This window comes from Botryllus schlosseri, chromosome 6 (assembly GCF_051294905.1).
Source record: "Botryllus schlosseri isolate E-star chromosome 6, Bs_hap1, whole genome shotgun sequence".
In the NCBI taxonomy this organism is placed as follows: Eukaryota; Metazoa; Chordata; class Ascidiacea; order Stolidobranchia; family Styelidae; genus Botryllus; species Botryllus schlosseri.
Window position 1 is genome coordinate 30,553,131 of NC_137241.1, and position 13,019 is coordinate 30,566,149.

Genomic DNA, 13,019 nt, shown 5'->3' on the forward strand with positions numbered 1-13,019 from the left:
CCTCACAACGCATACGCAGGGTGGTGCCAATATATCACTGAAACAAAAGAAGCACAGAAGTATGTCAACTAATACCATCGTTAGAGCTACTGCTTTAGAGCAGCGGTTCTCAACCTTTTTTGACACGCGCCCCCCTTGGGAATGGTCAAAAAAATCGCGCCCCCCGGACCCCCCTTACATTTATCGTCATTTCAAAAAGAGCACATCATCTAATACAGAGGTGGGCAACCTTCCTGCTAATCATGGCCGCGTTTCGATTACTTACGTAGCCTAAGGCCGCATTCCAGGGCATAGCCGCAATGAGCGATCTGGACGCAAAATACCGATGGTAAACTGTCCATATCCATTCCCGGTGAACTCCGGACTATTCTACTTTTCACAACGGCCTATTGTACGCACCGGAATCGCGAGTGGCAATGTTATGAATAGTTGCCGGGAGTGCATATTGTCGCGCGGAGCGCGGAAATTTTTCAGATACGCGAATGAATTGTTATTTCTTGAGGATTCCCATTCCTGCTCCAATTAAGAAGTGCGCTACTGCATTAAAATCGAAAAATGAAGTCTTGTTGAATTGCGCGGAGCGCGAAGAAAATTTCAAGATTAAATAAAATCTCTCGAAAATGAATTCGTAATTGCAATTTGCATTTCTACGGCTGCCAACACATACTAATTGAATTAGGCGTCGACGGCCGCACAAATTCCCTTCTGCGACCGCATGCGGCCGTACGGGCTGCCCATCCCTGCTATAATAGTAGGCCTATACATAAGGTATATCTTACTCAAATTTTGAATCCGCATTAGAGTTGTTTAGTCTTTTACATTGCTGACTAACTTCCCCAAACTTGTTTGAAAATAACAAAAAAAAACATTGAAAAGGACATCAATTAATTTCAAGGTAGGTTGCACTGAGACTAATCCTGATGCTGGTAGTGACTACTACGGCGTCGTTCTGTCCTGCCATGCTAAATTTGATCAGTTTTGGAAATTAATTAAATTGTGTTGATTTATAGCCAAATTGAGGGCGAAACCGGGCAACCTTAGGCAGTGCGGTTCGCCAGCTATCAACAACAGCTACCTACAGCGCACAGAGACTTAGGCTACTGCCAAAGCTATGAAGTAATGAATGACTTGCACGTAGGAATTTCTCTAAATCTTCAAAGAATATCAAAAATTTGCTCAAATGAAGTTGAAGTCAGCCTATGCTCCGTTGAGCGCGACTGCTGGAGTTTGAGTTTGTCAAGCTTTCTAGAATACGAATTAAGTTTAATCTTCAATAATCGTATCTTCAGAATGGTTGTGAAACACATGTTTAGTCACAATTTATACAGAAATTGACAAAATTGGCAAAAATTTCTCACGCCCCCTGAGAGCCTCTCGCGCCCCCCAGGTTGAGAACCCCTGCTTTAGAGGCTTATACCTTTACTCAGCAGCCCAATCACCGTGTGCCAATTCCACTGTTTGCGAATAAAAGGTGCAGCTAGAATATAACCCCTATGATCCGTAATATGATGTAATATACTATTGTGTATGCTGGTTAATGAAGTATTCAAATAGAAAATGATTGTATGTATTTCGAGGTATTTTGGGGTTGGGGAATTTAGGTGCGGCCCGCGAGCGATCGGAAGTGTTGAATCCGGCCCGCGAAGTCAGTTTAGTTTGACACCCCTGCTCTAAAGTCTGAAGTACCTTTAGCTGCCTGAATCGCCACAACGTACCTTGACGAAACACCAGAGGTGGCCAGTAACCGAGTAATCCTATCATATTTTCGAGTACCGAAGTAGATTTTGGATACTTGCTCAAGTCGTTATAATTTTCGACCTGAGATCGCCAACTAAAAACGGGTCTCACGTCACTTTTCAAATTTCGTAGCGGCCACTGGTTGCGTAAGTTCAATAGCGGTTGAAAATAGGCCGCAGCACCACGATCATTGAACTCTCGAGTCGAGTTCACATACACGTTTCACCCGCATCAATGGATGAACATTGAACAATGAACTTGATTATTAATTACACCAGCGCAGGTCATCGATCCTCGGAAATGATGAAGACTACTGCAAATGAGCCGGAAATTTCATTAATTCCAGAAATACTCGATCACATCTACAGTTCAAACCAATGACAATAAACTGTCATGCCCCTTATTGTGACGCAACCATGCCGTCTGGGCAGCTCAGGAGCAAGTGCTCACGGAGTGAGAGTGTGAATGCTCACTCGGTTTGCGCAAGTAGTTAGTATGATCGCTCGTGAGGTGGGTGGGGCTCTTATGGGTGCGGTCGCATGCGGCTGGGAAACTCGTGGTGGCATGCGGCTTTTTAGACCCCCCCTCTCGGTCGCATGCGGCTATTGCGTCTTATGGGTGCGGTGGCACGCGGCTCTTATGTCTTATGGCGGGGGTCGCAAGCGGCTGGGAAACCCGGGGTGGCAAGCGGCTCTTTTGTCTTATGGCGGGGGTGGCATGCGGCTATTGTGTCTTGTGGTGGTTCGGTAACCCTTTTCAGTATAGGGATCGGTCGCACGCGGCTTCGTTGTTGGTATGTCATACTTCGTGTTGAATATGTATCAGGTATGGTAAATAGTCACGTGATTGATTCTTAGTTAATGTGTATATCCCAAATTATTAAATATGACCGATTCGAGTTAATCCCAACGTTTACGGTGATTACGACTTCAATATATCGTTATTCTTATGGCGGAGGTGGCATGCGGCTATTGTGTCTTATGGATGCGGCGGTGATTCGTACTTTCGGGTATAGACTGCTAGTGGCATGTCGTACTTTTAGCAAAAAAGGGTGTGAAATAGTTTGCTAAATCTAAGAACCACTTGCTTGATAATATTTTGGTAATTAGTTTGCCGCAGAGCCGACGTAGATATACTTCTATTTTTCTCGGAAATGTGGTAGTTTTCACCTATTTACACTACCTAATCAAGTGCCTTGTGTCGGACTACTTTTATTTCCGAGAAAAATAGAAGTATATCATTACTGACCACCACTACGTTCTATGCCAGTTCCACAAGGCTAGAAAAAATATAAAAATGAAATTTCAACTAATCTACTTGAGCTTGAATTCCAGAAAATACATATTATCTTCGTTTGGATACCAGCACACGTCAATATTATAGGTAACGAGACGGCATACCAATTGACAAAGTCCGCAGCAACGTCATCTGAAGGGCGGAATCCTACAAACACAGTTTTGACAAGGCATCAAGCGAAGCAAGTCATTCTGAAACATTGCAAGCAAATTTGGAATCAACATTACCTCGAAGAAGATAAAGGCTCTCATTTCAAACTTTTTCGTGAATCCCTTCATCATAGTACACCACCTCTTAAAAATCGCATAAGCGATCGAATATTATTTCGATTGCGCTCAGGTCATTGCGGACTGAACGCGCACTTGTTTAAGATTGGAATCGCGCCATCACCACATTGTAGCTCCTGCAATGAACCTGAGGCGGTTGAGCACTTCATATTGAACTGCCGCTCACATGAATTTCATAGAACGTTCCTGCGTCGTGCTTGTGTTTGTATGAATATTCCATATCGCCTCGTCAACTTACTAACGAATCCAAGCATTTTAAAATACGTGGTAGAATATGTGCTGAGTTGTAATCGATATATTTGAATTGCTGCCACATTAAAATTGAGTACTGTCGTGGCCCACAAGACCTAACGGTTATAGCCGTCACTTTTTTCATCTTCCAATAAATAAATAAATAAATACCATCGCCAGAGGAGCGATACAAGACACTTAATGTCAATACAAAGACGAACGGGCAACAAAATTAGCAGGACTTGGCGTGTAAATATGCGTATTTCATGAAAACAGATTGGTTTTCTGACAGCAATAAGAGAGACAGGAGTTTATTTTCATCGACAAAGGGCAGTTGGCACGCACTTGGTTCTCACACTGATTTCCAACGATATTTCTTAAAGCGATCCGATGTCGATAAATAGCATTAAATGTGCGAACAATGCAACTGTTATTAACCATATCGATTCACAAACAATATTCTGCTACCATACGCCAACTTTTCAAGTGACTCAACGTTGTTCAGTTGACTCTTAGCAGGTATTTGAATAAGTTTGTATGTATGGCATTCGATTCTACCGTCATATGTCTTAGTTCAACTACTTGGATACGAATTATAGCTACACAAACGTCTTACAGTCGAGAATATACTGTTTGGGGTAGTCACACAAGATCTGAACTATAACGAATCGCACCATTTTCACGAACCTCGGCGTTGACATCGGAATATTCTGTAATCCATCATAGATCACAAGCTTCTTTTCACTAGTTGCATTCTCACATCGGGAGATCAGTAATAGTCGACTCTATGTCGTCACTCTCGGGAATATACAAGGAAACACTCCGAAATAGAATATTCATAATAGATAGGTAGACAATCATATTTGACCATCTTCTCACATGGTTATTCGATCAACTGCCATGGACGCTCTCGATACAGCAGCCTCTGAATGACAAGTCATCGGTACTTTATTCCAAGTCATATATAGGAGTCTCGAACAATAATGTACCCTGGTTTCCGCTGAATATTTGAGACATACATTTGTTGACCGTCACGCTCTGCGAGAGACCATATTTTAATACTCAACGAAAATGTTCCCCAGAACAATAATAGTCGCTGAAGATTTCCACAAACGGGGCAGATATCAAAACGAATAAGACATCTCATCTAGAGAAGCTATATTGGTGGTGGAACAACAACAACGTTTTACATGCCACTTCCAAGAGACATCTTTTGCAGAATTTGCATGATATCATTATCTATGATACGAAAAAGTATATCGTGTGATACGCCTACTTCTTCCGACCGACGGAGTTACTTATTTGTGTATAGGCTACTTACTATCGAGATGATTGGATCCGGGTTGAAAACACCCGCCATATAGAGTCATAAAAATCTGGTGATGCTGTAGAGCCATAAAACTAGCTGGCAAACCAGCGATTTGTTATTTTCAGTAACGTTCGTAGCATTGTACTGTAGGTTTCGTATGCTGCGATACGACCAATCAAAGTTTTACAGCTTCCACACTTGAAACTAGTGTCGAACCTATGACTTTCTATGATAAATTGCCTTTTAGTGGCGATAGAAGCGTATATTTTCAGTACTCGAAAAAAAAATCGTATTTTACTACTCGACTGGAATCGTTAAATTTATTACTCGTTTCAGATTCGGGTACACGAATCATTGTGCCTAGCCCTACTCGTGACTCGAAGATGGTGACTTGATCCCAACACTAGGTAGGACTCGAGTCCAGTCGAATCATTTTTCATTCACCACCGAGTCAAACTCAGGATTCGAATATTCAACTCCGAATCACGGTGTTCAGACTCGAGTCCGAGTCATTGTGCTCACTGCGCATTGTTCATTTTCGGATCCAATCCAGTTCAACTTACGTTTTTCAGAACTCTGCTTGGGTGCTATTGAATGCCTCGCATTCATATTATAGTAATTTTCCTCATTTTACACATATTCTAGTCCTGCCTTACAAACACCAATACTGATGGACGAAATATCGATTATGTGCTAGAGCTTGCTCCTCCGGTCTTCTCCTACCTAATCTACTAGTCGTTTTTAAATCTTCACACGCAATAAAAAATCGCAAATATATAGACCTCAAACGTTACTGTATTGGAGCTGTTCTTGGGATAATTTAGTGTATCAGTGTCAGTTTATTATTATTTTCATCGTTTCAAAACACTACAAAACTGCGATACAATGAAATTTTGGAAGATGTCGAAACGAGTTGGAACTTGGAGTAGTCTTTGAAATCAGACACCCACCTTGGCATAGGTAAAGTAGAGAAGAGGAATGCACATCGAATGAAAACTAAAGCAGAGAATATGAAAGGCAAATGACAAAATGAGGGGGCATGGGACGGAAAGCTAGATCGATATGTTGGGTCGTGGTCCGATAATCTGACTAGTATTCTAGTGTGCGTGTAAATGCGTGACTATTGTTATGTCTTTGTACGATGCATGTCCATCGCAGCTTCATCGCAATGTTTTTTCCAATAACGCTTTGTGCTTGGCATTGTAGCAGGGTACGAATGTTCGACTATATTTTCAGACTACGCATGATTGTTTCCTGATATGAAGGATCGTTTACCGCGGCGAACCGTCCAAAATCGCACCGTCGTAATCAATATTCACATTTCCATACACCAAATCGCCCTTGACAGCGTTAGCCGATAACGACAAATCTTGTATTATTGCCGCCCTAAAAGATGGTTCGCGTGCAAGATTGAGAATATTAAGAATGAAATTTACATATCTCAATATATCGAAAATATGTCCTGCTGGAGTCGATATCATGGCGGGTAGAGTTTGTTTCGTTGTTTGTGATATTCGTGGTGCTTGTAGACTGCTAATACGGTCATTTACACCAGGACGATTTACGTCATTTGTGTCCCGTAGCTGCCGACTTGCAGCACTGCCCACTTCTGAGCTTCTAGAAGGCATCGCTTGTACGGATTATATGACAAATAGGAGCCTAGATAAACCTCCAACACTTGGGTAAGAATTCTGCAGTCGAACTCAATCGGACTCGAACCCGCAACCCATTGGTGTTGCAGCTGCGGAATCGACGCTATTATACGCTATACGCTATTTCGACACGCAGCGGGTAAAATCATTATTCACGCTGCGTCATGGATAATATTTTCTTTGACATCAAACTGTTGATATACTTTACTTCTTGTGTTCCTAAAATAGACAACATATATATTTAGCAAACGGGTCACATATTTTCTTCATCGACTGCCGAAATACAAGTTTATATACACAATTGATATGCAGCCATACCAAAATGAAACATCCTTTGTAGATGGAAGATGATTACGCCTGACCAGTGGTTATTGCGTCTCAGCTCAGTACCAGGAAAATGAAACTGCTCGATTTCTTGCTAATCTGAACTGCACCCGATTTGTATGACCGTGAAACAGAAAACACGGTACTACTGAGATGTATATCTTACAGATTGCTCATTATGCTCAAGTATTATTCCGTCAACCTGACATTTAACGATGACGACAAGACTGTATATCCGTCAACAGGTTGATCACATCTGAGCGGAGGCGATTACGATCGGGTCCAGGAGCAGGAGCTATTCCGGGCTGGATTCGGATCACCGATTCATTACACCACTTCACAAGCGATTGTGGACAGAGACAATGGGAATTTGGGTCGCAGGCTATAATCACTCAGCAAGTACGTCTACTTGCCTAGAGATAAGTTTTTTATCACTCGAATATAACGCCAAATATTCCCAAACTCGTATTCAGCGAGATTAAGCCATTCCACCAGTATCCTACGAAACGAGGCGAACTTTACCGATACGTCAGCGTACAATGAAATCGAGTATCGTATAGTTCTCAATACAGGAACCACATCGACGGAAGAGTCACGAGTCAGAAGAAGATGACTACGTTGTTGCAATTTATCGAAATGAGTATTTTAAACCCCGACTGACATCATGGTATCACTCTCGATCGATCACGGCTGATTTATGGCCATCACTTACTAGCGCAATTATTCCGCCAGTAGCATGTAAAATTTAAAAAATCCGGGTCCGGATATACGTAAATCCAAAAGTAATCCAGTAAAAATCCTCCAATGCGCTGTACTCCCATCCGAATTCACGCTCATTTGTACAGTATACGAGCCCCGATTCGTCGGCGTACAATGTCATCGAGTATCGTAGTTCTCGATACAGGAGCCACATCGATGCAAGAGTCACGAGTCAGAAGAAAACTGATTACTTTGATGTAATTAATCCAAACGAGTATTTTGAATCCCGACTGACATCATCTCATCACCCCCGATCGAGCACGGCTGATTCATGGGGATCACTTGCCAGCGATATTATTTCGCGAGTAGCATGTAAAATCCACAAATCCGGGTCCGGATAAACGTAAATCCAAAAGTAATCCAGTAAAGATCCCCCAGTGCCTTGTTTTCCCATTCAAATCCACACTCCTTTGTACCGTATATACGAGGCGCGCTCCTGGCACACTCGCCCTCTACTATCGTAAGCTGCGGGAAGTAGCTTTGGACGTCGTCAGAAACCACTTGAAAATGGCGGCTAGCAAGTAGCAACAGCGATGGACTTCTTTGTAATAAAGCTGTTTTCAATAGAATCCCACATAGTTACTCAAAACTGTCTGCTTACAATGATATCAATGTGATATAGGCCTACCATGACTCAATGACACAAACGAGTTTGATTTGATAACGTGTGAACCACACAGACAGCTTGCATTCACACTCGATTGAACCGGTAATTATTGATTGAGAGATTCAAGAGAAATCATACGCCAGTTGAGTTTCAAAATATAAGCCGGAGCAAGATGGTTTCAGAATACCAAATTTTTACACCCGCTCGTCTCTGCGCCTGACTGACATTGGGTTACGGAAGTAGTTTTGGATGTGTTGCCCCTTAGTCAGCCGCCCCATCCAAGTACGACAATCCAACCAAGCGAGACTTTACATCGATTCGTGTGACCTTGACCGTACGCTTGAAACATAGCATAAATTGTCATCATATACCCATCAATCAATCAACCCGCAATTACACGCTGACACGGCGAGTCACGCCAGGCGAACTTTTCCGTTTCGTCGGGCTACACTTTACAGAGATCCAGAAAGATTCGATCGTCATACGCGGAAAATTACAGCAAAGAATACAGTAACCTTGAGTATATTCGCCTGATAATAAATTCAAACGAGTTTAATTTAACACAAACTAGTTTTGATTATACGCAGATAGCAGCCGTACTCAATTGAACCGGAAATCATTGATCGACATGATAGGTCAGCCGAGTTTTAAATCGCCAGGCAGGACCATTTCTAGTTTCTGAATCCGTTCATCGCCCGATAGTGAGTTACGTAATTCTGCAAGTAGCCTTGAAAATGATACGAAGAATACACATATATCACTCTAATACGGAGCTGAAAGGTTATCGTTCCGGACCAGAGTATGCCAGTTCAAACGGCAAGCGTGAATTTACATCGTTTCGTTTGGCCCAACGCCTTGACCGTACACTTGAGATATAGCATAGGCTCTCATATACGGATCAAGAGGAGCGTTCACTTCACAGATGTAATGTTCAATGGGCAAATTTTCCCTCATCCCATCACATTCAAGAGAAATTGGATCAACCAACCCACGCTTACACGCCGCGTCATGCCGCGTCAACTTTTCCGTTTCGTCGGAGTACACACCATAGAGATCCAGAAAGATTCGATTACAGCAAAGACAATAACCTTGATATTATTCGCCTGATAATAAAACTATATTTACCGCAAACGAGTTTTGACCCGCAGATAGCAGCCGTACTCAATTGAACCGGAAATCGCGACGCGATAGGTCAGGCGCGTTTTGAAATCAACAGACAGAACAAGTTACCAATCCACTCATCGCCCAATATCGAGTCACGCAATTTTACAGCCCCGAAAATGACGCCAGATATATAATTACGCCAAACTCATTTAAATCGGAAATCAGCCAGCCACATATCGATCAGATTGCTTGCAGCAATCCGTCACGCGGGGAACTACCCTCTGCATTTCTGCAAAATGCGTAAGTCCGTTATCCTTTGTTTCTTTATTATATTAGAGAATTTAGTTTCTTTAAGTTAAAAGCTTGCATGCGGCTATATCCACCATTTCTCTACTACTTGCGTTCACATACTAACACTTCAAAAAGGTGTGAAATATTTGTAAAATCCTACGATCGCCCACAAGATAATGTCTCGGACATAACCATCTTTCGCGGCTTCGTGTTACAGGCATATCGATCGCTCACGCGGTGAAATTTTCGTAAGCAGTTTGTCACAGAACTTGATTTCACTCGTAAGATTTAATAAGTAACGAATAACAGACCGCCAGTGTCGGTAACTTGAATAGCGACAAATTGTCACTTATTTCTACTCTAACCCTAATCCTTTGTGAAGTGTACGCTTATTGAAAAAGGTGCGAAATAATTCTAAAATCCTACGATCGCTCACAAGATAACACCAATAAGACATAACCATCTCTCGTGACTTGTGGTTACATACATCCCAATCGCTACAATGTAATATGTTGGTAGTTTGGTGCAGAACTGGATTTCACGAGTCTGATATAATAAGAATATTACCTATTAAGTAATAAGCACCGAATAACAGAACCGTCGCATACGGTGACTTGAATATCCAAGATTTGATACTTTCCGCGATCGCTATATGTTTCACGTTGACTTTGGTTGTGTGATGCGAATCATGAGAATATTCAATCAATGTGTCAATTTGTCAACTTGAAATGAAACTCACTACACAAACCAAGTTGATTCGTATTTGAATGTATTGATCTGGTACAACTTTAATCCTTTGAGAAATCCATTTACCGCGATCAGTTGATTCGAACGTAACTTGAATATTGCTGACTCCAACTTCAGTCGCATCGAATTATTCACACTTTCCACACCGCTGTTTCACGCCTATAGAATCAATACCAACTAACTAAACAAGAATCAAGAATCACAAGTATGCACTGACAATAATTGTATTTATTACTGGGAAATCAAACGCTTAACAAAAACACGCAACTTATCATTTGCCAACTATAGCATTACCAAAAAATCCAGGTATTGTTGATTGAAAATCCTTGATTCCTTATTATCAAACATGTTATAGTGCGACGTCGGAATCCATTCGCGGGATGTACTAAAGGTAAATTTGGGTAATCCAAAATGAAATATCTCGACTTTGACATAGTCTGAATTGAAATAGATTGACAAACATAACTTCCAGCTTTGGCCCAGTCACATTTCGAAATTATACGCATATTGATTTGAAACAAGTCATGAAATATTACAACTATATTCGCGATCGGACTTTCCGTTTGACAAAGATAGTTTCAGAAATACTATCACTATGACATCTCAACATTTTAACATCTTGCCATCAACAAAAGAGTAAAATACAAAAAACCTAGGCAAGTCAATCCGTTTGTAACTCACCCAACCAAAGCAAAAAGTGTCCGTACGAAAAGTAGACAAGACTACGCGAGTAATCACTACAATCCAAAATCCATAGCAAGTTCGGTTGCATTCATAGTCCGCCAACTCGTATTTTTTATTAAACTGTAAAAGTCGTTACTATTCTCCAACCTAAAGTAATTACTACTCGGTGCGCGCAACTTGAGATTAACATATGTTTTGAGTATATGATATTTGAATGCCTGACTAAGGTAGTTAAGAATTCATTTCTTGCGATCGAACACCGGTGTTACATTGAAAGTTATCATGTTGTAAACATCCTTATTAACACATTGGTTTGACATACGAGATTTTGTAATAGTCGATCACGACTTGATTATTAAATTATGACGTAATTAGACCGGGGTTGTGTTAAAAGTTATGACAGCAACAAACTTTTCAGAAACATTGTTATTAACATATTGATTTATAAAACTAGATTAGCGCACCTGAAATGTTCTTGATTTGAAAGATATTCCGTGTTGGTACAAATCACTCTGCGTATTACGGATATCAGAAAATATTTTTACAAATGTAGTTGTTTCCAGTAACCAAGACTAAAGATGACACAACAATTTCGTTATTCAAACATTGAACACCCAATGCAAAATGCTTTATTGACCAAATTCGTGACGGCTAATTGAAACGACTACGTATAGAGTCAGTATATTACAAATTCATGTCGTTACTATTGAATTCAGCAATTGATACAATTTGTTGTCGGAGTTGTGACAGTGCATTGAAACTTGAATTCAGCAATTGATACAATTTATTGTCGGGATTTATGACAGCGCATTGAAACTTGAATTCAGCAATTGATACAATTTGTTGTCGGAGTTGTGACAGCGCATTGAAACATACACAGAGTCGTCGCATGATGATACTTGAGAACATGAATTTGTTTTCCATGATGTTTGTACACCGACACATTGTATGTACACCTCGTTTACGCGAATACTTGTGAACAATCGTGACGTACTTGGTGTGATGGTGTATGCATTGGTATTTTCCATGGAGACAAAACACGGGCTGTAACATGTTTACTTGAATATTGGTCGTTGGTTCATGAGTGAATATCCGGATCCGGTCAACACACTTTCTCAGATTAGTGATCCGGTTTCAGCTGACTGGAGCGACATGTATTGACCAGTAAAGACACAATATAGTAAACAGACCCGAGGAAACTCGCAAATAACCCGGAGTTGTTAGGGCGATGGAGAACATAAATTCATCCGCTTTCCGAACGCCATTATCCGTGTACCAAAGTCGAGGAGGTGTTTTATTCAGACATTTTGACTCTGGAAAATCCAAAGCACGAACCCGAACATCACGTACATATCGGAAACCCGTTTATTCACCAATTCCGGAAACATACATATCGATGTACAACAGCACATTGTTATTGCATGCGAGTAACCAATGATTTTGATGGATGCATCAGAGCAACTGAATATTTGATTACACAAATGTATGGAGTCGTTGTTGGTGTATATTTTGTCACCGTCTGTTGTAACAATGTACAAAAATATCAAATTGTCCGGTGTGGTTGTCAGTTTTCAAAACGAAAATGGTATTATTACCTAGGGAAAAGATAGATTTCCAAGTGAAAACGGTATTGGTACTCAGGTAAATGACAGTTTTCCAAGCGAAAAGGATTTGTTACCGAGGGAGAAAATATATTTCCAAAAGAAAATGATTAGTTACTCTAGGTAAAAGTATTTTTCCAAGTGAAAATGGTTTGTTAGTATGGGTAAACGCCAGATCTCCAAAGGAAAATGATATTTTTACTCAGGTAAACGGTGGATCGTCGAGTGAAAATGGTTTGTTGCTCAGGGAAAAAATATATTTCCAAGTGAAAAAGGTTTGTTACCCAGAGAAAAAATATATTTCCAAGTGAAAAAGGGTTTGGTACTCAAGGGAAAAATATATTTCTAAACGAAAATAGTTTGCTACTTTAGGAAAAAATATATTTCCAA